The sequence below is a fragment of the Dermochelys coriacea genome, chromosome 9 (genome assembly GCF_009764565.3).
Source record: "Dermochelys coriacea isolate rDerCor1 chromosome 9, rDerCor1.pri.v4, whole genome shotgun sequence".
NCBI classification, from domain to species: Eukaryota; Metazoa; Chordata; order Testudines; family Dermochelyidae; genus Dermochelys; species Dermochelys coriacea.
Genome location: NC_050076.1, coordinates 40,571,938 through 40,599,376, shown reverse-complemented (window position 1 = coordinate 40,599,376; position 27,439 = coordinate 40,571,938). Strand labels below are relative to the sequence as shown.

The following is a 27,439-nucleotide window of genomic DNA, read 5'->3' as shown; positions in this document are numbered from 1 at the left end:
CAAGCTGTGAATCCAGAGCTGTTCTGGGGCTGGTTCTCAGGCTGAAGGGTAGAATCTAGTCAACATATTTTACCAACAATCCATATGAAATAAGATTGAATCTTCCAAAAGAAAAACCTTAGAGTTAGCAAGAAAGATGCATTTTATGCTCTCAAAGGCGGGCAAACTTCTTGGCCTGTGGGCCATAATTGTGTAAAGAAATTGTATGGTAGGCCATGACTGCTCATGAAATTGGGGGTTCCTGGCCAATGGGAGCTGTGAGGGGCGGCGCTTGGGGTAAGGGCTGCGTGCGGAGCCCCCTGGCCCCCCTTCCCATAGGAGCCAGAGGGGGAACATACCACTACTTCCGGGAGCCATGCAGAAAGCCCCCAACCCTGCTACCTGGGCTGGATTAAAAGGTCCCATGGGTTAGATGTGGCCCATAGTCTGCCCACCCCTGCTCTATCTGAAAGAAAGAGAAAAATACTACTTTATAGAGGAATACTGTGGCTTCTAGGGGAAAAAAAAAACATCTGGCTGTAACATCTTTTCCTTATAAGAGTGTGTACATCAGCTAACATCAATAGCCTGCTTAGTAATCCATACTTTGCACCAACAGTCTATAAAATTAATTTTAAAGAGAAAGCTTAACACCAAAAATTTTGGTGTTGAAAATAGTGAGACATGGATTTATAGTTAACAAAATTACAAGAAAAATAAGGGTATGAGATGCAAGTCTTAGGCGAGTGGCAGACAACATCCATTTGACCAACTTTAATGTACCCTCTCTATACACACATACCTCATTTGAGAGTTATTATGTCTACTTTAAAGTGAGGTATGGTGTGGAGATGTCAAGTGGTACCATTCCCACAGAGACGAGGATAAAAAAATAAACGCCATAAACACATCAGAAGTGAATACAAATATTTCAAAGAGGTCATTGTTAGTTTAATGACAATGTATTATTTTAAGACATGAAATTGGATTTGTGTGACCTCAAAGCGTAACAATCTAAAAGTATAACAAAATCCAACACATTTCAATGATACCTAGAAACGTCAACATCATCATCATCTTGTTCATCATTATGATCTCTGCGAATATGCGCTTACTGTTGGGACGGTGCCAAATTATTATGAATTACAGTGGCTGATATGAATGAATGTGGTAAGCATGAGTTTGGTATGGATTGGGGTAAGTCTGAATTTGCTAGAGGATTCTGGGAGCAGGATTCTCTAATCAGACAGTTGGTGAAAGTGCTGAAATTGCACTCGAATGGTTAATAAAAGCTCTGTATGTGTGTGTGTGTGTGTCTAAGTTTCAACATCAAACTTCGGAATATATCAACCGGGGGGCCCAGCTCACCAGATAAAGAAAATGTAAAAACATGTGGATCAGTGAGCTTGGTACAGGCTGACCCAGATCAAAACCACGCTCTGGATGGCATGCTAAGAGCTCAAGTGAATGATTGATGAGAGGGTAAACGTAGTCATTGTCATGTTGCAGTGTTTCTGGAATGATAAAAAAAAAAAAAGATCTCACTGGTTTTGGGTACCATTGTTCAACCTCACCTGCAAGCTTATATAGCACCACTTGACATTTCCACATCGTACTTAGTCTGAACATACATGAAATAATTTTTCAAATGATATATGACATAGGTGTGTCTAGCGTGGGTACATTAAACTCTCAAAATAGGGTCATCTATGGAGGACTGCTGCATGCCTGCTTATCGGGCAAGTTTTAACCCAGAGCAAATGTTTACATTTTAAAGGATAAATCCTCAAGTATGGTATTCTATGGAAATATTGCAAACTTTTAAGTGTGTGTGAACAGCACTTTTATATTAAATTTTGATAAGACAATATTGATTTAGTTCCAGCTGGCCAATCTTAAAAACACAGTTTTTATAATGGAAACCAGAAAAAAAAAAACCCTGCTCACTACATATTTACATAGTGCAACATACCTGATCTTTTCTTTCCATTACACTCTAGTAGTGTACTTTATTTATGTGGCTCAGCAAGAGAAATCTAAATTAGCACTGTCAATCTAAAGAGGGTTTTGTCAGCATGACTCCTTTACAGTTCAACAGACATGAGTTAAGGTTTGTGTCTTAGACCACACAATAAAGCAAGGCATCTCCACAGAATACCAGCCATTGCTGCTCCCTGTTGTAACCCTTTCTTTGGCCTGAAGCCAGGATTTGCAAGTTCCACTAAACTTTATGTCAAAGTACCATCTTGGGAAACTTGGTTAAAACTAAAATATCTTTATATTTCCCTTGTATTTATTTTCTATTAAGACAGACAGCATATCTACATTACCATTGTTTAAGCTGGAATTTACCGTTCTTGGAATTCTTTTGAAAGCTCTCTTAAATTTGCACTGAAACAATGTTGCCATAGCACAAAGGGATTGTAAATGAAGGACATCAGCATTGCTGTACAGAGCAGCCAAGTAGAAGAGACAGCTAAAAATACACTATGATTTACAAGACTTGAACCTGGTAAAAACATGTCCTTATTTTAAGCCAAGAGGAATTTGGTAGAAATGTTTTTAACATGAGGTTGCTAATCATTCTGATCAAGGTCTTTAACAGTGAAAGGCTAGTCAGATCTCAGAATCCTACATTCTGATTTTAACCCTAGCAGGTGCATTACTACAACAGTTTAAGAACAAACAAACTAGTCATAGAGGCTAGTCACAAGGTCAGTAAAATTCAAGAGCATCTCAGCCATCACATGCAACCCTGTATAATCCATGAAACAGCACCAAGCTCTATTATAACACTTTCTTCCCCTGTAGAGGAGAGGACTGAGCATTAGTGACCTACACAAAGAAGTGGAACAAGCAGTGTCTGTGGAGGAAGACAAGCCAGAAATAGTTTGTTCAGTTTTGGTATTTTTGGTACATGGAAAATCCATTGCACTAAGTTTACAACACAACAGTGAAGTCTGACGAGTTACTGAGTTGCTTTATTTGGACTAGCATGAGAGATGGTCTATCACTCAGCAATTCTTATGCTACAGGAAACTTATGAAATCATAAAAAGAAAGAGTCATAACAACCTCAACAAAAATTAACAATTTTAGTCTGCTCTAGCAAGTGTATATTTCTTAGTTAGTGCTGTATCTTCAGTTAGGCACCTCTGTGCAAGTGATCTCAGCATGACTATTATAAAATGTATTTCCCAAAAGGGAACCTTATATCACTGTATTGCACCAAAGCACTGAGGAATACTGAGCAAGAAGACTGATGATATCAGATGAATTTAAGTGAAGTCTGCAAAGAAAGGTCAGGAAATCACATGCATTAGGGGGCTGCTAAACTATTGTTCCTGGATCCCCCTAAACAGTTAAATGCAGAAGTTCAGCTCTTAGTTTCACAAACTCGCAGTGTATAAAGGTACTTACAGTATGATCCATCTGAAGACCTTCAAGTGCTTCAAAGGCATAAATAAATTAAGCTTTAGCACCATTGTGATGTAGCGAAGTGCAGATGGAGAAATGGAGACACAAAGGTTGCCCAAGGTCACACAACAAATCAATGGCAGAAACAAGAATATATAAGGTAGATCCCCACCACCCAGTTTTGTGCTTTAGCTACTAGAACACACTTCTGTTGATAATACCACTGTACAAATGTTATAAACCCATTGCCCAAATAGTTTTTAAAAATGAATTCACAGTGTTTGACTTTATTCTGTCATCAGCACAAAATAAGTCTAACTGCAACTCTCATGTTCCTGCTTTTGTTACGGAAAAGACATTAAAAATGCATTGTGCCTTGACATGCACTGCACTGCACAAACCAAACAAACATTAGGAATAGCCCCGGGGGGAGGGGGGGGAAGAGAGGCAGGGAGAAATATTTTTCTAAGGATAACTCTTTCACAATGCAGTGTTATCTTGTTATGGATAGTTTCTGTCACCAAGGGTAATAGAAGCATTGTGAAAAATCAGTTTTGACTAGCAGCACTCTGGGTTGCAGACAATATCAAATTGGTGACCAAAGTAATAACTGATCAAGTCTGGATTTGAAATGTTTCTCACCCCATAGCACTGTGTAATGTATATTTTACAAAATACAAGGGAGGAAAACAAATTTAAATTAACATGCCAAAATGTCATATCAACTTTACCTACTGATCTTAAACTAGAATGTTCCTCCTCCTCCAGAATGAATGGGATTCTACGTTGGAGGAATTCAATAGGAAACAGTGTGGCACATTCTTCAACAGCCTTTATGCTTTCAAAAAGTATTACTATTCCAAATGTGGATCCTACCAATTTCGTAGAACATCCTTGCCTGAAGTTTTTTAAAGTAGCAACAGGGCAAACTAATTGATTACATTTTTTCCACTAGAACTCACACATAGCATAAGAACTTGGCTTGGTTACTGACAAAATTGTAACTTGTGTTACTTGTGCCAAAGAGTTACTAAATATTTCAATTTTTTTAAGTAGCTCATCTGAAGTCTTTTGCCTCTAAAAGTCATTTTCTAAATGTCTAAAAATATTGCACAGATAGATGCATCACAATCCGCCTTATACACAGATTTTTGTTTACACTAGGATTGTTTGAGCTCCACCAACATCTAAATTCACAACCAGGCAGCACAAACCTATAGGGTTTGTTTTGTTTTTGCATTTTTGTTGTTTCGTTGTGAAAACCAAGACCACAATTAAACATGAATTTTACAAGCATTTCTGAAAAATGTGTATTAATATTATTCAGCCACAGATACAGGGGTTTGTTGTTGTTTGTTTTTAAATACTAAACTTGTAGCCACTGTTTCAAAAACGTACATCACTAAATATATCGCAGAATAAAACATTCGTAATCAGTGGAAAACAGTCACCTTGCAAGAACTTACCATAAAAATATTAAAAGCACCTCGTAGGCTGGTCCGTTATGGGAATACAAAAATCCAGAGGAAAAAGGTCGAACCACATGTAAACAAACGAAACAAAAAAAGGGAGCTATGACTCGCAAAAGTATTTCCTTAAACAGTATTTTCTTCTTCAACGGCAACTGATCTAAGCTTCCACGCTCCGGCAGCTGTAGCTTAGCGCAAGCAAATCCTCCCGAAGAGGCAGGTTTAAAAGCAAAGATAGAGTTGAAGGCTGCTTAACGAAGTGCGAGAAAGCCACATCTGTGTGGTGTGTGCTGGGGCTCCAAACAGGCAAGCCAAAGGAAAGGGGGGGTCGGGGAACACTTCCTTACTCAGTAGGATACAAGCTTGGAACACAAAAAATCGAAGCAACCCAGCACGGCCAGGAAACACTTCACAACTGTGCCCGCAGAAAAAGTGCCGTCACTCCCCCCGCAGGAGAAAACCCTCCTGCCCTTTGCAGACCTGGTTTTGTGGCTCCTTCAAAGGCTAATTTACTTCATGCCTCCGATTCCTCTTTCTGTCTCTCCCCTCCAGAGAGACAGCCCAGATGGGAAGAGCCTGCAGCTGAAGCGAGTGCAGTGCCCCATCGGGAAAGCTGATCCTGCTGATCTCATCACTAAGGGCTACTAATCCAATGACCAGGGAATTAAGAACAGATGGTGACGCCCCTTCCCCCAACACCAGCATTGCCACACAGACGTCGAAACGCACACAAGGCTGAGCCTACCAACTGGGTAATAATAGAGCTCCTCTTGCTATTGCACAAACTGCAATTCCTCACACGCTTTCCTGTGCATGTCTCTCCAAGAGCACAAGTTCACTGAGCCAGCCCAGCGCTGCATTGTTTAGCCCCTTGGGTCACAAAGGGTGCATGGGATCCTCCTGTGCAACCAGTGGTGCTGAAATTAGGGGTGCTCTTGCACCCCCTGGCTTGAAGTAGTAATAACCAGGGCTTAAATTCCGCCAGAGCCCACAGGAACGGAGCACCCATAAATATTTTCAAACCTGTGGGAGGTGTTGCTCTGGGACACAGGGCATCAGCCCCAGGGGAGGTGCTGTGCCAGGGCTGAAGCCCAGAGTCCCAGCACACCTCCCTCCCCCAACCCTGTGGGGCTGAAGTCCTGAACCCCAGGGAACTCGCTCCCCCCTAGATGAGAGAGGGCTCCAGGAAATCATCATTACAAATTTAAGCCCTGGTAATAACACACACCAAATACATGGTTTCTCTCATCAGCACCCCTACTATAATAATTGTTCCAGCGCCCCGTGGGCAACTTCTCCTTTGGCACCTGGAGATTTCTGTTTGTTTAAACACATGTACAGCCCGCCTGTACCAGAACACATTGTTGACATGAACTTTTGAGGTGCTGAGTGCCCCTTGCCAATGCTCCCACAAAAGTCAACGGAAGCTAAGGTTGCCCCAGCACCTCTGAAAAAAATCACCCTACCAATGTACTGGTGCGGAGTTTAATAAAGAGTAGGAACAGGAGGGAAATCTGGCAAATCTATCCATCCTTACACCCCAGCTTCTTTGTCTGTAAGTGGTCTGATTAGGCCAGGATCCTGGGAAGACTTAAAAGTGTGCTGAGCTTTACTGGAAAGTAGTCCCAGGAAAATCTAAAGGAACTATTCACATGGGGCAAAGTTAAGTACATGTGATATGTACATTTTTGTAGGATCATGGCTTCAAGTTTTAAGCTGTTGGAACAGAGACCAGTCTTTTCATAGGCCTGTATAGCTCCCGGCAAAACTTTTTGATGCTAAATAAACAAACTCCTCTTAAATATGGCCCTGATCCTGCACTGTGATCTGCTCAAGCAAACTGCGTCACTGACTTAGAATCCAGTGCTGTGCATGTGCAAATCACAGTACAAGATCTGGGTCTTTCCCCCCAGAACACTTATTAATTCCATTATTCAGTTAAAATGAAACCCAATGTTTTGTGATGCTAATAATGGCTCTGATTCAAAACCCCATTTAATAATTTGCATATGTGCTTTTTTCCCCACATTTGTGCCTGACTAGCAAGTTGAAACCTTTTCTTTCAGATGCTAACTTCACTACTATTATCCAGACATTTGTCACCTCAAGACCAGGTGATGGACTAAGGAACCTTCAAATACAGAAAAAAAAAAGTCTTTGAAATAATACACATCTTAAGGTTTAAAAGAACTCTTCCTTATGTGCAGGGGAAATAGGGGTCAGGACATATGGTCTTTTTGTATTCTCTGTGTTCTAAGCTGTATTCTCTGGGATCTAAGCTTTCTTTAAAAAAAAGAAAAGTGACATTTTTAATCCTACTTGTGGTAATAGCCTTCCCAATGTAAACTAATGCATTTTTTTCTACTGGAATCTCCAGCCAGACAATCTGAAACAAAAGCAGTAAAAAGTGTGAATTTTTACTTTTATCTGAATTGAGTGTTAAACTTTAAAGCCTAGACTGGACCACTTAACTACCAAACTACTCCTCTGAAAGGATGTTTCAAGGCAGCAGGGGTGCAAGTTCTGCACATGCCAACAGTTGAATATTCTGAGGACTGAGAGCTTGCTACTCTTTAAAATCAAGGTTTAAGTGAAGTTCGCAACATTGTCAATTATAAAATCATTGGGGTTAGTAATTTGACTTGCATGAATGTGAGTTTTCCATACAGTTTGATTCATCTCCATTTAAGGCTGATCAGTTTTAAATAAAACTGATATTTAAAATAACTCTCCCTGTGTATTTTGCAGTGCTACGTATTTAGGAAAGTAGAGATAAAAGAAAACAAACTTCCACACCCAAAATTGTAGAGATTGGAGGTAGACCTTCCTTATTTATGACAGCTGCTGTTTGTTTAATAGCCTTTATAGGGACATTCCTAGCACCAGCATGAGTAAAAAAATTAGTGAAAGCCCATGTTGTTGGAAGGGTGTGGCAACTGAGCTGGCAATCTATCTACATAGTGTCTTTCACACAATTAAATAGTTGCATAAAAATTAGCTGTATAGAAAGGGTGGTAATTAGTTGAGTTACCTCTCATAGTACAATGGCATAGATATGTACATTGTTGTCACACAGATATAATTCATGAAGTCAAAATGGCTGAGAACTTAAAACTTGGACAGTGACAGACTGAAAATCCCAGCAACGACTGAACCTGGGGATATTCTGCATAAAAAGATCTCTCACCCTTGCTTTTAGCTGTTTCCATCGCTTCACATGGATTCAGACATTCTAGGCTTCAGAGCGACACACAGTGACAATCCAGAAATCTTATTCTGGAGATGATTCACACCATAAATGGGGGAATTGTGAAACAGTTGCAATGTACTCTGTGGGATAGAGGAACAGCGTTGGAACAAATGTTCTGGAACTCCAACAAATGTTTTTTTAAAAAAGCATACAGTGAAAGTCTATATCTCCCCTCTTTCAAAATCTCTCTCTCCACCACTTAGGTAACCATTAGAGATGGATGAAACAGAAAATAAGACCCAATCAGAACTTTAACCTTCTTCTAGGTTTGAAAAAGTTTGGGTAAATATTTCAACTGCTTCCCACTCAAAAACAGCAACAGGCCTTTGCAAGTCATGCTATGACCCTAAGATGAAGGTTTTCTGGCTCAGATCCTCAAAGGTATTTAGGCTCCTAAATGCCATTGAAATTAAAGCAAGGTAGTGACCTAAATACCTCTCAGGATCTCGGTCTCTTGATTTCGAAAGCTAGGCCAGTCACTGTATTCAAATTTAATTTCTCAGCTCCATCCTCTCCTCTTCTCAGCCTTAATAACACCCTTGTTATTTTTCTAAGGATAAGCCCTTTCACAATCAGTATTATCTTGTAGGATAGATTTGTTACCTATTTTCTTAGATCATATGTTCTTCCATGCAGGGACCATGTCTATTACAACATTTGTAATAGAGCATAAGCTTTCGTGAGCTACAGCTTCAAGTGAGCTGTAGCTCACGAAAGCTTATGCTCTAATAAATTTGTTAGTCTCTAAGGTGCCACAAGCACTCCTTTTCTTTTTGCGAATACAGACTAAAACGGCTGCTACTCTGAAACATTTGTAATGTGACTAAAACAATGGACCCGCAATCCTAATTAGGGATTGTAGGTGCTATTATAAAAAAAATCTGCAATGGAAGATTAAAGAGCAATTTTGCAACTCAACAACTTCTTCCCTTTTATCTTCCCAGATATTCTTGGGTACTTAGGCCTGAAACTCAAACAAAGTGAGATCCATCAGGGAGCAGGGAGATTTGGCCAACACAATGCACATGCAAAATGTACGTTTACTTGAGTATATAGAAAGTGGTGCTACTGCCTATACTGGTTACTGAGGACTGACACATACTGTTTGTATATGGATAGAAATGATAGACCCTTTTGCCTATGTCTCGACTTGTGGAGAGGAAAAGGTCATGTTTTAACTAAGAATTTTAAACAGGAATTTGCACCTAGTGTAGATATAGCAAGTTGTGTTTGGAAATGTGTTAGCTGGTCATGGCCAGTACAGGACAATATTTGCACACTAAATCTCTATGCAGTATAAATCAACAGTGATTCAGCCCTGTGGTAGAGATGTTTGGAACTACACACCAAAAAAAAAAACAAAAAAAAAAACCACCCAACCAAACCTCAAAAAACAAAGCTTTAAATAATTATTCACTGAGGTTGATCAGGAAATGATCCTGAGGAATTTTCTCTGCCAGAATAAAGGTGTGATCATGGCATCTAAAAAGGAAGGTTTAACAAAAATATAAAATCAGTGGGACTACTCAAACTAGTCAAGTTAAGCACATGCACAAGTGTTTGCAAGTTCTTTTGTACATCTCATTTTACAGGTTATTTTAGCAAGATTTGGTCATCCTCTAATAAAATTTTTGGTTTCTAACCCTCCTATATTATGAGCCTCTCAATGAAAAATAATGAACAGCATACCAAAGACATGATATTTTAAAAATTAAATACTTTACTGCAAAACTAATAAGAGTATTTTAAAAATAAGTCCCATTACACAGAGAGCTAGATCAGGAAGTTACACCACCCTCTCAAAAAAACAGGATGCCTTCATTTTCAGCAAACTCCATTACACAAATTCATTATTTAATTGTTAATGTAAGTGGTCACCCTTCAAAATTGCTATTTGCTGCCTTTACTATTCTTTTTTTTAAAATGTATGGTAGTTGCTATATTTTATACTTAAAATGGAGAACAATCACATTAGTGCAGAAACCATTTTAGGCTGCGATTTTTAAAACTGATGGTAAATTTGGATCTGGACCAAATTTGGCAACTTTAATAAATGTGTGTTTCTTTTAAACCATCTCATCTAGCCACACAACCATTCTTGACAGGTTTCAGAGTAGCAGCCGTGTTACTCTGTATTCGCAAAAAGAAAAGGAGTACTTGTGGCACCTTAGAGACTAACAAATTTATTTGAGCATAAGCTTTCGTGAGCTAAAGCTCATTTCACCGGATGCATGTTTCTTGTAGCATCCACAAAGTACGAGGCAATTTTCAAACATACAAAGTAGCATAGCTCTAAGCTGTATCTACACTATGCAGCTTTTATAGTGACACAGCTGTGCCGCTGCAGCCGTGCCACTAAAAGGTGCGCAATGTAGCTGCTGTTTGTCAGCAGGAGAGTGCTCCTGCCAACAAAGTGCTGTTCACAACAGCATAGGCGCCGACTTCTAGTGGTGCCAGTGGGTGCTCGACCCAGTCTACCCCGAGCTATGCCCCAACTCCACCCCTGCCCTGCCCCAGATGAAACAAAGTCACAAAGACCTGTAAAAAATTGTCAAATTTGATCCCAAACAAAATTCTATACTCTTGCTCATCTCTAGTAATTACTAAATTCCAGATGACGAGGAGAAAAATCATCCTTTATTTAGAAAGACAATACATATCTACAGGAACAGCTGTGTCACATTACTATTCAATCTTGACCTGAAGGGACCACCTATAGCAGTGAATTGAGTCTCTGGATGTTTGGTACTGGTTCTCTGATCACCAACAAGGCTGTCTATGTCTACACTGGCAATTGAAAGACAAAAGTTGTGTCTTTTAGAGGTGTTAACCTCCGTCCCCCACACCCGAAAATTTTTGGTGTGAACAGTGCGTTGTCAGCAGGAGTGCTCTCCTGCCAACAAAGCTAACCTCGCTTGTTGGGGGTGAAAGATTTTTGTTGGCAGGAGAGCTGATTAACAGTGGCTACACTGCACGACTTTTAGCAGCATGGCTGTAATGACTCAGGCATGTCGCTAAAAGCTGTGGTGTAGACAAAGCCTGAGTCATGGGGTTTTTTTAATTATATGAACTGCTACTAGGAACTGGACTGAGACCAACTGCTCATTTCACAGAGACTGCTGCGCAAAAGTGGTAACATTTTTGGGTCACTACCATATACCCCTGCATTCAATGCAAACCACTGCTATAAAGGTGAAAGGCTGTATACACTAGTCCAGACAACCCAGCCATCAAGACCACATAATTTAACTCTTATGTAAAGGGTATTCCACACAGCTTCTCAAAAGTGGGTAGTGATATTGGGTCCCGCAACTTTGCATGACCAATCTGAGCTACTTTAAAGGAGACTGATTTTAAAAGGGTAGGTGTTTAGTATTTTCTAAAAATGGGCCCCTTTAAAGGGTCTTAAATTGGGTACCCAAAATCATTACTCTTCTGAAAATCTTGGTTCCAAAGTTCAATACATAGTTCATATTCAATAACATAACTAATTATCCCTCCTACACCCACAGCCAGTTTCTCAGAATATCTGCATACAATATCCATGGGTCAGAGGAAAATTTGGCTTTTAAATCCTTTTGTATTTCACTCATATCCCATCTTCATCAAAGTTCACGGTCTCATGGTTTATGTCAGTTTCAACTGTCAGAACTAAATTGATTTCTCTATGGATTTGGTATCCATAAGTGTGCCTTTTCTCCATGCAAGATGTAGTTGGAAACAGCAGCCATACCACCACGTTACGGTGGACAGATGAAAGTCACCTCAACTATTTTATTTAGATTTATACAAAATAAACTTAACTTTCAAATAAATATTTTAAATTGACCACTTGCCCTACTCCATCAGTAAACAAAACAAGTATTCCCCAGAAGACATAATAAGATAAAAATCCTTTCTACTGCGAGAAAGCCTAATTCGTGCTAAAAGGCCTATCCTAACTATTTTGGGTTCTGGAAGCCCAAGGGGCTTAATGCCAAAGCAAAGGACCCCCTCATGGAAAATTATTTGTTTAAATGAGGGAGCTATGCACGAATGCCTCTGCTGACCTCAACTGCAGCAGTCTGGCATGGGGAGGTCGCCTTTCAAGTAAGTGTCTTTCAAGTAAATGTCGATTATTCAGATCTTTTTAAGGCATTACAATGCCATGAATTCCACCTGGACAAGTTAGACAGCTATTGTAGATCCTGGAGCTTTGGTATAATATGCTCTTGGCTTGAAACTCCATTGATGCAGCAAGAAATCATTTTGTATTAGCTTTCAGAGTGTAGCTGCTTGTAGTATGCATTACAGCGATCTGATCTCAAATTAACAAAGTCAAGGGGAACTGTGACAAGATCAACTTCTGAGAAACAAAGTCAAATTCTTTTTATCAGGGGCAGGTGAGTGTAGGTGTCCTTGACTAGTCCTGACGCATCTAAGACCAGCCCAGGATACAATATACTAACTGGTGCAGTACATTGTGCACCCATGTTACAAAAAGCAGTTATTCCCCTTCAGTTAGTGGGGTCAGTATAATCCTCATCAACTCATCCAGGTGCTTTGCCCAACCCATCAACGTTATCTCAGCCTTATCTGGATTAACATCCAAGCCCTAAAATCATAGAATCATAGAATCATAGAATATCAGGGTTGGAAGGGACCCCAGAAGGTCATCTAGTCCAACCCCCTGCTCAAAGCAGGACCAAGTCCCAGTTAAATCATCCCAGCCAGGGCTTTGTCAAGCCTGACCTTAAAAACCTCTAAGGAAGGAGATTCTACCACCTCCCTAGGTAACGCATTCCAGTGTTTCACCACCCTCTTAGTGAAAAAGTTTTTCCTAATATCCAATCTAAACCTCCCCATTGCAACTTGAGACCATTACTCCTCGTTCTGTCATCTGCTACCATTGAGAACAGTCTAGAGCCATCCTCTTTGAAACCCCCTTTCAGGTAGTTGAAAGCAGCTATCAAATCCCCCCTCATTCTTCTCTTCTGCAGACTAAACAATCCCAGCTCCCTCAGCCTCTCCTCATAAGTCATGTGCTCTAGACCCCTAATCATTTTCGTTGCCCTTCGTTGTACTCTTTCCAATTTATCCACATCCTTCCTGTAGTGTGGGGCCCAAAACTGGACACAGTACTCCAGATGAGGCCTCACCAGTGTCGAATAGAGGGGAACGATCACGTCCCTCGATCTGCTCGCTATGCCCCTACTTATACATCCCAAAATGCCATTGGCCTTCTTGGCAACAAGGGCACACTGCTGACTCATATACAGCTTCTCGTCCACTGTCACCCCTAGGTCCTTTTCCGCAGAACTGCTGCCGAGCCATTCGGTCCCTAGTCTGTAGCGGTGCATTGGATTCTTCCATCCTAAGTGCAGGACCCTGCACTTATCCTTATTGAACCTCATTAGATTTCTTTTGGCCCAATCCTCCAATTTGTCTAGGTCCTTCTGTATCCTATCCCTCCCCTCCAGCGTATCTACCACTCCTCCCAGTTTAGTATCATCCGCAAATTTGCTGAGAGTGCAATCCACACCATCCTCCAGATCATTTATGAAGATATTGAACAAAACGGGCCCCAGGACCGACCCCTGGGGCACTCCACTTGACACCGGCTGCCAACTAGACATGGAGCCATTGATCACTACCCGTTGAGCCCGACAATCTAGCCAGCTTTCTACCCACCTTATAGTGCATTCATCCAGCCCATACTTCCTTAACTTGCTGACAAGAATGCTGTGGGAGACCGTGTCAAAAGCTTTGCTAAAGTCAAGAAACAATACATCCACTGCTTTCCCTTCATCCACAGAACCAGTAATCTCATCATAAAAGGCGATTAGATTAGTCAGGCATGACCTTCCCTTGGTGAATCCATGCTGACTGTTCCTGATCACTTTCCTCTCCTCTAAGTGCTTCAGGATTGATTCTTTGAGGACCTGCTCCATGATTTTTCCAGGGACTGAGGTGAGGCTGACCGGCCTGTAGTTCCCAGGATCCTCCTTCTTCCCTTTTTAAAGATGGGCACTACATTAGCCTTTTTCCAGTCATCCGGGACTTCCCCCGTTCGCCACGAGTTTTCAAAGATAATGGCCAAGGGCTCTGCAATCACAGCCGCCAATTCCTTCAGCACTCTCGGATGCAATTCGTCCGGCCCCATGGACTTGTGCACGTCCAGCTTTTCTAAATAGTCCCTAACCACCTCTATCTCTACAGAGGGCTGGCCATCTCTTCCCCATTTTGTGTTGCCCAGCACAGCAGTCTGGGAGCTGACCTTGTTAGTGAAAACAGAGGCAAAAAAAGCATTGAGTACATTAGCTTTTTCCACATCCTCTGTCACTAGCTTGCCTCCCTCATTCAGTAAGGGGCCCACACTTTCCTTGGCTTTCTTCTTGTTGCCAACATACCTGAAGAAACCCTTCTTGTTACTCTTGACATCTCTTGCTAGCTGCAGCTCCAGGTGCGATTTGGCCCTCCTGATATCTTTCCTACATGCCCGAGCAATATTTTTATACTCTTCCCTGGTCATATGTCCAACCTTCCACTTCTTGTAAGCTTCTTTTTTATGTTTAAGATCCGCTAGGATTTCACCATTAAGCCAAGCTGGTCGCCTGCCATATTTACTATTCTTTCGACTCATCGGGATGGTTTGTCCCTGTAACCTCAACAGGGATTCCTTGAAATACAGCCAGCTCTCCTGGACTCCCTTCCCTTTCATGTTAGTCCCCCAGGGGATCCTGGCCATCTGTTCCCTGAGGGAGTCAAAGTCTGCTTTCCTGAAGTCCAGGGTCCGTATCCTGCTGCTTACCTTTCTTCCCTGCGTCAGGATCCTGAACTCAACCAACTCATGGTCACTGCCTCCCAGATTCCCATCCACTTTTGCTTCCCCCACTAATTCTACCCGGTTTGTGAGCAGCAGGTCGAGAAAAGCGCTCCCCCTAGTTGGCTCCCCTAGTACTTGCACCAGGAAATTGTCCCCTACGCTTTCCAAAAACTTCCTGGATTGTCTATGCACCGCTGTATTGCTCTCCCAGCAGATATCAGGAAAATTAAAGTCACCCATGAGAATCAGGGCATGCGATCTAGTAGCTTCCGTGAGTTGCCGGAAGAAAGCCTCATCCACCTCATCCCCCTGGTCCGGTGGTCTATAGCAGACTCCCACCATGACATCACTCTTGTTGCACACACTTCTAAACTTAATCCAGAGACACTCAGGTTTTTCCACAGTTTCGTACCGGAGCTCTGAGCAGTCATACTGCTCCCTTACATACAGTGCTATGTATCACCTGGACATTCCACTACTCATGCCAAAACGTATGTGATAGAGACTTACAGCTGGGATCATCAGCACACTGAGTAAGTCACAGCCCATTTTTTCTTTCTAAACCTTCTACTGTTTCACATATTTATTGTGCCAGTGAGCTGACAAAACATACCTGTGTGGTCCACTCATGAGTAAGGATTTGGGATTGGAGTTAGTAACAAGGTACTGCTATGGTGTCTGGTTTTTAACATGTATACAATGACCAAAGCAACTACTCCTGGAAACTCCTCAATCCCTTACATTGGGTCATATCTATGTTTAGAAATAGAAATCATAATGTAGGCACACAGACAAACCCTACTTCTCTTGTGCCTCAAACCAAGAATACTTCCATTTATAATGCCTCTGACAAATAACTGAGTCAGTTATTTAGCTATTATTGCAAATTCTGTCATGACACTATTAATTTGGACAGAAGTGTCACCCAAATGTAAATACATTATCTGTTTAAGAAAAATCTAGAAAATATATGCACTACCATGCTTTATCTTGTGTAATACCTTAAGAAAACGGAACAGACTAGTTACAGGTTTTTGCTTCATCAGGGTCTCCTTAAGCTACCCTAGCAGATAACTCTCATTATATTTCTAAATATAAATGTCAAGCAGCTGGAAATATAGATCCAAAATAAGCATTTCTCCTTCAAGGTATCTTCCTTCCAAACAGAATCTCTTTACTTAAAGGTAAGTCCAGATCAGTCCCTTGTTTTCTCAGGAAAACTCCAATCTTCTGCAAGACAGAGCTTTAATAACTCCAAGGGTTAAAGATGTATTCCTCCAGAAAAAAAAGACACTATCACTGTCACTCAATGTGTTCCAGCTGTTCAACCTCATCAAAACATTAGACAGTCAATTAATATTGCAGTAATTTTACTATTTCACGCTCTCTTCTTCCATAATATTTTATAATATTCTCTCTCAATTACTACTTTCTTAACTAGAAGAAGAACTCTGTTTACCATTTTAGCATTCTATCTTGGAGAGCTGAGGAAATAATCCACATCAATACTTTATTTAGTATGTTTAGACTTGTCCTGCTCCCAAAATATTTGTGAGCAGATGACTTAAGCCATTATTTGAATTTGACTAATATCTTTTTTTTTTTTTAATTCTTATTACTTAAACTCAGATTGATTGCCAGTATTTCAGGCCCGAGTCTCAAGAGTCTCAGTTAAACCACAGGTTACTGTTTCTGTTCCCTGACTGGATGAGCGCACAAGAACTTTCAGCAAGAATATCTGCAATTGTAAATTCCTGTGAATACGCACCCTTGCAACTTTGAAATTTGCTTCTTGATAGTGTTTTTTCCAATACAACTACATCACTCAAGTGTTTGTCAGTAAAGAACATGGCCTAAGTGTTTTTATTTAAAAATGGGAATGTTTGCATTGTTTGCCCAGCTTTAACCTCTCAATAAATATTGGATTTTTATCCTAATAATTTTATATTTTTGCCTTCGATCTTCAGTTTCTGCACTCCTTTGTTTTTCAGTGCACCCAGTAAATAGTTTAAGTAATGTTATCAATTCTTTAAATATTTCACCAAGATTTGCAGTAATACGCATTTTTGGTAATTTCCCTCAGAGCCTGTTTGTTAAACTTGGAAATGTTCATTTACTTCAAAAGCCCAGTAAATACACAAATTTTGTTATGGAAAATAAACTGTATGATTCTTCCGCAAAAGGCCTGCACCTGCAGGCAACCATCTGGGGTCTGGACATACAAAAGGCTGCTGGAAGGGTGCAAACACAAAAGTGTCTTGGGGATATAGAAGTGTGCACCATACAAAGACTCCCTATTATCTTTTGTTGTGTAGGTTGTTTTTTTTTTTTTTAGGGTGCCATGAGCATCTAATCAGAAAACTAAGCATCAGGGAGGCAGTCCTCAAATGGCAGACACCAGTTTCAGCCAGGACAGATGGTGAACAAAGGTGAAAAGCACACAATACATGTGGGCCAATTTATACAAGAAAGCAATTCTACCCTTCAATTAAAATTTGTCACCATTCTTGTGACAACATATGTTTTGAAGTGAAATGTATCATTTTCTTTATGGAACTGTCACAACCACAGCTCATTTCCAGTAACCTATAGTTACCTACAGATTCTTCATTAAGATTGTCTGTGAAATGTTAGACTTGTGGGATAATGGACAGAGTCTACAAGAGGACCAGTAAGGTCTGGTAAGAAGGGAAAATAAATATTTTGGTAGAGGAACTGGTCTACATAATTGACTGCCAAGGTGAATAAATCTTACTGACTTACATAAAGAAACTCAAGATCTCTAAAGGTAGAGATAGATAATTAAATTAAGCTGTTTAATTGGCATAAAAAACCCCCAATCCCTATAAACATATTTTATTCCTAAAATGTAATGTTTGGTTTTAGTTAAGGTTTATTAAGAAACAGGTTGCCAGAGAAAGGTTTTTCTTACAGAAAAGTGTGTTTTATTAGATGGCATCAAACACACTGTAGAGAAGGTATCCATCCAGTAAGAAATGAGCAAAAAAGGATTTAATTTCTTTTTTCGTCTCTCTTTTTCTTTAAGAAAAAAGAAAAAAAACTCTGGGGAAGATTGTGAGGGTCTGAAAATACGCAAGTCAAATAACTTTGAGTCCCTTAAACACAATGAGTATGTACTAAATGTATAAGCAATAAAGCACAATTACAATGTTCAATGAAAAGCAACACGGCTTCAGTTGGAACACGAAAAATGAAAGCTCTCTAACTTTCACACTCCTCCTGGTTATGGGAAGATGCAAAACCAAAAATCAAATGTCACTTTTATTATGCCACAGTATGTGCTGTATCCATGGAAGACTTTTTGTTGTTGTTTGGTAGGGGAAGGGAAAGTAAGTGGAAGTCCTTGAAGTATGTACTGTTTTACAGAAAGTGTTACAAAGGAATAAGGTAATAAATGTAAGTGTTCTTAGCACCTGGGCCACACAACATCAATTTCTTACTTTACATTTTTTCACTTTTCCAACATTTATATGTAGTAAAGACAGTGGAAGACCTCTCTGGTTTCGTGTCACATAGCCCAAGCATGGAATGATTCAGAATGGTTGGGAAGGTTGTCAACTATTTAATTTAGCCCCATCTAGGAACTGATCTATGAACAAATATTGACTGTTTATGGATTAGTCCATCTGCCCTCCCAGATGGGGGAAAAGGTGGTGTAATAGCAGCAGCTGTTCAGCCAAGGACAGCAGGCCACAGCAGAGTAAGCAGGAAGAGTAAAGAGAGCAGAGCTCACACCCAGGATGTCTGTGAACTTTGAATGAGAACAAAAAAGCAGAGTAAGCAATACAACCCTATGTTCATGTTGTCAGCACACTGAAGGCTACTTCACAGAGAAGTTGTATGAATCAGAGATGAAAGCAGTTTTAAAGCATGTGTATTAACAATGTTTACTCATGTAGGAAGAGAGGAACCACCATATAGGACTACAGCATAGAACCCTTTGCTATATACAACTTGAGCTAAAGGGTCACAAAAACTTGATAGTCAAAATCTCTCTCGTACTATATAACCTTTCACATACATCATCAGCTCTCAAACTGGATAGTATCTCTCTCTGTGTAGCTAGATACCTTCTCACTAATAACTCATCTTCTCCACCTTTGGAGTCTTAAAGCCCAACTATAGAATGGTGCTGTTTGTGTCACCACACTTAAGAGTCTACCAGGGTTTCCTGTATAATCAGCCTATGTTTCTTAAGAGTTCATAATTCTACCAGCAATTTGCTCCTAAGACATCTCCCTGCTTATAAGAATTTAGCCAGGCTTTAGTTTCAGAAAAGCTTTACCAAAAATATAGGGCCCATTCTGTAAGCACTTAGTATATGAAAGAAAAAATCAGAACCTTTCCATGGTGGGGGCCGAAGGCCCAGAACCTCCAAGGTATTTAGAGAACTAAACACTTTGGAGGCTCTGGGCCTAAATGATTAATTCCTCCTTAGAGAGACAAGGTGGGTGAGGTAGCATTTATTGGACCAACTTCTGTTGGTGAAAGAGACACTTTCGAGCTAACACAGAGCTCTTCAGTCTCAGAAACTAACTCAAAGTGTCACTGCTAAATAAAAGATTTGAACAGATTGTTTAACATAAGTAGTTAACACATTTCAAGGGACCACTCAAGGTAAACACCCCTCCAGTCTTAGGGAGGAAAAGATGGGGGGGTGGGGGAGGAGAGTGGAAGCAAAGGAGGGGGTTATGAATTTAAGATGGGGAATGAGTTATGAATTTAAGCTCCCAAGCTCACGGGCGGTAGGTGAACAACCCGCTTTGGGGATGCTAGCTCACTGGCCCCACCCCCTGTGCACCCAAGTCCCGAACCCTCCTCTCCTGTAAAAGGAAAAGCCCTGAGGGGGCCCCTGCAACCAGAAGAGCCCTGACCCGCCAGCCCCAGCGATCCTCCTTTCCCCCCACCCAACGCCAGGCCGAGCCTCTGCTCTTCCCCCCACCCAAGTGCCGGCCTGGACCCAGTGCCAGGCCAAGCCACAAGTCCCCCCCAAGCACCAGGCCAAGCCACCAGAACCCCCCCAAGCGCCGGTCCGGTCCCACTGCCGCCAGAGTTGGGCCAGCCCCAACAATAGATCAAGCCAGCAGCCTCCCCGAGCACTGGGATGAGCTGGCAGCCTCCCCGAGAGCTGAGCTTGCCTCCGTGCTGGGCCAAGCTGCTGCCCTGGCCCCAGCTCTGGTCTGAGTCGCCGGCCCTCCCCCCTGCCACCACCTCAGTCAAGCTGGGCCAAGAGCTGTCAGCAGCCTCCCTGAGCACCAGCTCCTCCTGCCCTGAATGCCCCCCGCCAAGCCGCTGGCCCCAGCAGTGCTCAGCCACGCCTCCTCACTTCACTGGCCACTGGCTCTGTGTTGCTCCTCACTTCCCTGTCCTAAGGAGGAGGGACACAGGGAGCAGTGGGACCCTTGGGAGGGGGGGTCTCAGGGAAGTGGGGGCACTGCAGCAGTTGTCCATCGGTGGGTTGGCCTATTATACCTGCCACCCAAGCTCATTTTTGAAAGTGTGCAGGTTTCCTTTGAGGATGAGGACTGAGAGATAAGATATAAAGTGATAGCTTTGTGAAAAAAAGTGTTCATCCATAGGTAATAAGATGTTTGTGTCTTATTTTCCTGTGTGAGTTCATTCAATAACATAGTCTGCTTTTACTGGAGCATTTAGTACCCTGGGTTAGGTTGTGATAGGTATGTGTAGGACCCAGGGATCTTAAAAGGTATGTTGAAGGGAGTATTGATCATTGTAGTAGTGGAAATATATCTACAGGTTTTGCATCTGTTGTTCTGGCAGAGTCTGGTGACACTTTGATTCCAGAAAGCATAGAAGACATAGAATATCAGGATTGGAAGGGACCTCAGGAGATCATCTAGTCCAACCCCCTGCTCAAAGCAGGACCAATCCCCAATTTTTGCCCCAGATCCCTAAATGGCCCCCTCAAGGATTGAACTCACAACCCTGGGTTTATGTCCCAGTCTGTGGGGAGCTTGCTTCTGAGGATGAGCTTGGAGAGGTTCGGGGGTTGTTTGAAGGTCAGAAGGGAGGATTCGGAAATATTTCTCAGGATGGGGTACCACTGGGCATGGGTTATAGTTTGATGATACCCCATATGGATCTCAGTGTGGGGTGGGTGGTAGGTGACAACTAGGCATATGTGGTCAGAGGGGGTTTTATGTCTGTATTGAAGCAGGTTCTCTCAGGGTATTTCGATGGCATATTGGGGACCCATCTTAGTACCCATGACTGTTCCCATGGTTTGGACAAAGTGCTTGTTGTTGAATGTAAAATTGTTAAGAGTGAGGATGAAATGGTCCCTTGAAATATGTTATGCTAAACAATCTGTTCAAATCTTGTAGTTAGCAGTGACACTGAGTTAGTTTCCCGGGCCTGAAGAAGAGCTCTGTGTAAGCTTGAAAGTTTGTCTTTCACTAACAGAAGTTGGTGCAATAAAAGATATTGGACCTCACCCACTTTGTTCGTCTAGTATCCTGGGACCAACATGACTACAAGAACACTGCATATTAAAACTTCTAAGGTTTGCCTGAACAAGAAAGCTCATCTTGAAGACTATGATGTAATCACAGAACTATTGTTCAGAATTCAGGACAAGGCTTTCCAAGAAATAATGAGACAAAAAATTATAGCATATTTGGAAAAAATCTACATTACTTACAGAATTTTTTTTATTAAAGCTTCTGAGCTACAATCTAAAATACCCATCATTTTAAATTACAAAGAACTCTGGGGTGTGCAAAAATTGCTGATTTTTCCTCTGCTATATTCTGCTATGCCTGTTAATCTAACAAGAGCAAATTACGACTTCATATCACATATGGTGCAGCATAATTGGTTATATTCAATGCTGCCAGCACCTGACAAATCTCAGAGTCTTTCAGTGCGACTGGGCAGGATCATCTCCCTCTACGGGTAGAGGTCATACCGTATAATCTCACAACAAACAGCAGACCAATGGGCAGAGATGATCTCTCCTCTCTCTCATAAATAAATAAAAAAACAAGCAATCACCCAGTACTGGTGTCTGAAAACACGTTTTTGAATAAAAGATGACATATTTTAAACCGAATCTCTGAAAAAAAAAATTTAGAACTTAACATTAAAATACCAATTTTTTTCTGTATTGTGGCAGCACCGAGGAGCCTACATACATACACACTGTAGTTCTTGAAAAGCCATTCTCTTATTCTTTCTGTGTAATCAGGCCCAATCCTTTTGGAAGCACAAAGAATGCAAGATTGAACATTTGATGGCAAAGTCATGAGGCATGAAAGATACACTATGTGACACAGTGAGGAAAAAAAACTATCCCCTTCATTTAAAAAGAGAACAGGAAGAAAGGGTGCATATATTAACATCTTTTTACAGCCAGAACTTTGCACCTATTTTAGCTTTTTTATGCAAGTACCAGTATATTCAGCTGAACTATAGCCAAGTTCAAGTTATATATACAATAGGGTAGCTTATATGGTATGTTCAGATGCTTTTGCCATGGACTTTCACATGAATTCATAGATTCATCAATTCATAGATACTAAGGTCAGAAGGGACCATTCTGATCTAGTCCGACCTCCTGCACAACGCAGGCCACAGAATCTCACCCACCCACTCCTATGAAAAACCTCACCTATGTCTGAGCTATTGAAGTCCTCAAATCATGGTTTAAAGGCTTCTAGGAACAGAGAATCCTCCAGCAAGTGACCCGTGCCCCATGCTACAGAGGAAGGTGAAAAACCTCCAGGGCCTCTTCCAATCTGCCCTGGAGGAAAATTCCTTCCCAACCCCAAATATGGCGATCAGCTAAACCCTGAGCATATGGGCAAGATTCAACAGCCAGATACTACAGAAAATTCTTTCCTGGGTAACTCAGATCCCATCCATCTAATATCCCATCTCAGGGGATTAGGCCTATTTACCTTGAATATTTAAAGATCAATTAGTTACCAAAATCACATTAACCCATCAGACCATCTCCTCCATAAACTTATCGAGTAGAACCTTAAAGCCAGATAGATCTTTTGCCCCCACTGCTTCCCTTGGAAGGCTATTCCAAAACTTCACTCCTCTGATGGTTAAAAACCTTCGTCTGATTTCAAGTCTCAACTTCCTGGTGGCCAGTTTATACCCATTTGTTCTTGTGTCCACATTGGTGCTGAGCTTAAATAATTCCTAATATTCCTAATAATAATAAAATAAATAATATTTATCCCTCTGATATATTTATAGAGAGCAATCATATCTCCCCTCAACCTTCTTTTAGTTAAGCTAAACAAGCCAAGCTCCTTGAGTCTCCTTTCATGAGACAGGTTTTCCATTCCTCGGATCATTGTAGTAGCCCTTCTCGGTACCTGCTCCAGTTTGAATTCATCCTTTTTAAACATGGGAGACCAGAACTGCAAACAATATTCCAGGTGAGGTCTCACCAGTGCCTTGTATAATGGTACTAAAACCTCCTTATCCCTACTGGAAATACCTCTCCTGATGCATCCCAAAATCGCATTAGCTTTTTTCACAGCTATATCACATTGGCAGCTCAGTCATCCTATGATCAAACAATACTCCAAGGTCCTTCTCTTCCGTTACTTCTAATTGATGTGTCCCCAGCTTATAACTAAAATTCTTGTTATTAATCCCTAAATGCATAACCTTACACTTCTCACTATTAAATTTCATCCTATTACTATTACTCCAGTTTACAAGGTCATCCAGATCCTCCTATATAATATCCAGATCCTTCTCCGAATTGGCAATACCTCCCAGCTTTGTATCATCTGCAACTTTATTAGCACACTCCTACTTTTTGTGCCAAGGTCAGTAATACATTAGAGAAGAATTAAGTAAGTCAGAATTAAGCACTGTGGCCAAAATTTTCAACCTTGTTTACTTATAGTTAGGCACCTAAATTTATAATATTGATGTAGGTACCAGAGTGTAGGCAGTTAAGGCTGAAAATGTTGGCCTGTATGTATTTTTTTTTTTACATGGTCCAAGCTATTTGGGGCAAAAATCTAAACATTCCACCAATGGAAATACTTAGGGTGGATATCAGCATGTTGAAGACAAAGTAATGCACTTCTCCAGTCACCTCTTCTAACAGCCTCCTATGTGCACTGAAAAGGAGAGGTGACAGAACAGAACTGCGCAGAACCAAAACCTGAGGGTGAGCACTGAGAGCAGATAATCAGTTGCCCAGTTCTACCCACTAACACTGAAAAATGAGCAATAGTATTTTTCCCTCAGAGCCCCTTTGAAACTCAATGGATTGCATTAGCATGCAAGGGCAGAGACCACAAAACAAGTTAGGTAAAGTAAGGTGCATTTTGACCTCAAAAATTGGAGGCAATGGCCCGCCCCTGGCAAAAGGAGTTCTCACCTCCTTTACCTTCAGGTCCTTTTTAAAAAGGAGACTGAGAAGCACTATGACTCCTGGATCCAAATGGTTCACCCAATGCACTATTCATTAGAAGCTTGTCTTCTTTAGGAAATTATGATCTTGAGTCACTGTGTTAAACTAACATGATATTAAACATAATTTTGAAGCCAAGGATCATCATGTGTAACATGGTATCAACTGGTCATGGATAAATCCCAATTAACTGCAACTGCATGGTTTACCCTTGACCAGCTGGCCCAAAGTTAATAGGATGATCCCTGTCTACACCAACATCAAAGTCATATTGAACATCATGTTAGTTAATAAAACTCCTCAGCAATACTGGCTGGGATGAAGTGAAATAGCATGAAGGTCCTGGCTTCTGCCCTCTCTACCTCCATTTGGGATGGCTTACACTTGAGAAGACCATAGGAGGCAGCAGGTAACAGGAGAGGGCAGTCCCTGCTCAAGAAGAAGGTGAAAAGATCCTTGCAAACAGGCAGGCACACACATATGTATGAGTCAGTCACAGTCCCCACCTAAATACTATTTCAAAGAATGATCTGGAAACAAATAGAATCCATTACTATCTAGGTCAGCTTCCCCACCTCCAAGACGGTGGGAATAGGCTTTGACTACTGAATCTTCCACTCCTGTGCCACACAGGGAATGTTCAACCATTTCAACCACTATGAAATCCCCTTTGACATAAAGGACTTTTAGCACATTAAAATAGTTGAGTCCTGCTTCACATTATAAAGATGCTTTGTCCTTTTTCTGTAGGCTTCTCTAACAGCTGAGTTGGGAATCAGAAATGCGGCTGCTAAAGAAACTTCATAATTGTAAGCTAATTAAATTCTAAATCAGCAGCTATATCATTAAACTATAAGATTATTAATATGAATCAGAAAGCTAGATTCAAAGACAAAGTTCGTTGGTATGTTGTAGGACAGCTTTCATGTTGGTGAACAAATGCTTTCAAATGTATTATTTGCATTAAATCACTAAATTAATAAAAGCTTATTTCTTTAAATAGACCAAGTTATCTAGCTTTTATATATTAAGTGTATAAAAAGATACTTAGAACACAACTCTGATGTCCCTTCCAGACAATTGACTGCTGTAGCTTCTACACACTTAAAAAAGCTTTTAACTCTAGTTTCTTAGATCAGAGTAGTCAACAAAGTAGTCAACCTGGACAGGATCTTTTAAAATTTTCTTAGGCAAGAAACTCCCACTTAGCAGAGCCTGTTGTAAAACCATTGTTGCAAAGCTATAAATTACAGTTTGCCAGACCCATACTCAAAATTCTGAAGTTGAGTGTAGCAGGTCACTGCAGAAAAACTAAAACAACAAAAGCATGTTCAACAATGGAATTTATTCAGCGAAGGAGTTTTAATAAAGATAGTAGTATGAATATGGTTAAATGTACCTAATGGTGAGTTTAAGATGTCCCCATAATCACAAGTTCTGAAATCACAAGAGAGTTATGCATCTTCTCCCAAACAAATGGTCTGAGTTTTTGTATTCCTTTTTCTATTGACAAAAAGAAAAGGAGTACTTGTGGCACCTTAAAGACTAATGCATTTATCTGAGCATAAGCTTTTGTGAGCTACAGCTCACTTCATCGGATGCACTGTATTTTCCTCTGAATGCATCCGATGAAGTGAGCTGTAGCTCACGAAAGCTTATGCTCAAATAAATGCATTAGTCTTTAAGGTGCCACAAGTACTCCTTTTCTTTTTGCAAATACAGACTAACACGGCTGCTACTCTGAAACCTTTTTCTATTGAGAGTTCTCAAGTCCGGCAATTGAGATATAGCTAGATATGAATGTCTGTCTCTCATCTGCTAGAGATGTATCACTAGATTCTCAGTAAAAGACCTTTGAGAATGACTTTTTAGTCCTGACTAGGACTAGTAAAAAAAAAAAATTAAATATATTTCAACAAAAATTTTGAAACATTTTGATTTCATTAGAATTTTTTTTTAAATTTTATTTGTTTTGTTTCAGTGGGAAGGGAAAAATCACTCACATTTTTATTCCACTCTCCTCCCTTTCCCCATCCCCGGGGGAGGGGGGAGTGAAAACGTGGGATTTCCACATCCTAAGCAAAACAAAATAAAAATTAGAAGTATCACCAAAATGAAAAGTTTTCATAAATTGTCTGTAAGTGACTCTGTTAGTACATAAATCTGAACAAATATCTCTGAGCTTTTTTAAGAGTTATAGGAACATAGAACTCCTTGAGGTCCATCAGTGAAAAGTAATCTCCCTAGAAGGCTATGCATTGGTTGGATTTGAGTCTCTTCATCTTTAATTTAAATTTAATGATTGGAGGTACCAGACGGATTTCATGATTCAAAGATTTGGACCACTTGATCTTGTAGATTTAAAATAAAACTTTGGTGGCTGGGAATTTAAAGTAAAATTAAATAAACCTTAGTATAATCTTATTTTTACGTGTCATGGCTCCAATCTCCAAATGGTGTGATTGGCTTCATGGAATCTCCAGCACCTACTTTTTCAAGGCTGCACTTGTCCAACATCTCGTAGGCTTCCCTCCCCTCCCCCCCACAGTTAATTTCACTGTCAGACATAGGTCTAGGACGTCATGCATTATTGTTGGAGAATGTTCTGTTGGAGAAGATTGAGCTAGACATTTTGCCTATTTCACTGCCAAAATCCTCCGGCAGTTAATCTCTTTTATGACATCAAGAGAATTTGAAGCCACAAAAAGGTTTTCTGGCTGTTGTGCAAGGCCTACATAATTCCTTTCTGCATGTCTCAAACTTCATCACTTCCCAAAATGTTTTCTCCCTGAATATTTTATACTTAGATTCCAAGGTGGCCATTCAGCATTTCTGTGAGCTAGCAAGGTTGTCCTGTGGTTTCTCATCCTAGCCCCAGGCTGGAACACTGTTTACTTCCCTAATCATTGCAGCACTTTACCTGCATAAAACCTGATCACTAGTTTCATGCTGGGAAAATGGATTTCATTCACAATGCCCAGTTAAAGCATATCACTAATGCTTTGCCTAAAAGTAACCAAATGTGATTAATGTTTTTCTGATAAATACTTTGGTATTTAAATACTCTTCCTTTGCACACAGAAAGAAATG

At 40.7% G+C, this 27,439-nt stretch overlaps 1 protein-coding gene across 8 annotated transcripts in view; it reads right to left on the bottom strand.

Annotated features, from left to right (window-relative positions):
- SPSB4 (splA/ryanodine receptor domain and SOCS box containing 4) overlaps nucleotides 1-27,439 on the bottom strand; it is a 322,601-nt gene that overhangs the window by 162,119 nt on the left and 133,043 nt on the right. For 3 of the 8 annotated variants that reach the window (XM_043492433.1, XM_038415096.2, XM_043492437.1), the window contains exon 1: nucleotides 5,345-5,514. The exons of 1 other annotated variant lie outside the window; for it this stretch is intronic. The gene's annotated coding sequence lies outside the window, so the exon portion shown is untranslated. Of the gene's footprint in view, nucleotides 1-4,861; nucleotides 5,516-27,439 lie in introns of those variants that run through there. 4 more of the 8 variants (XM_043492434.1, XM_043492435.1, XM_043492436.1 and 1 more) reach the window with 3 other exon arrangements.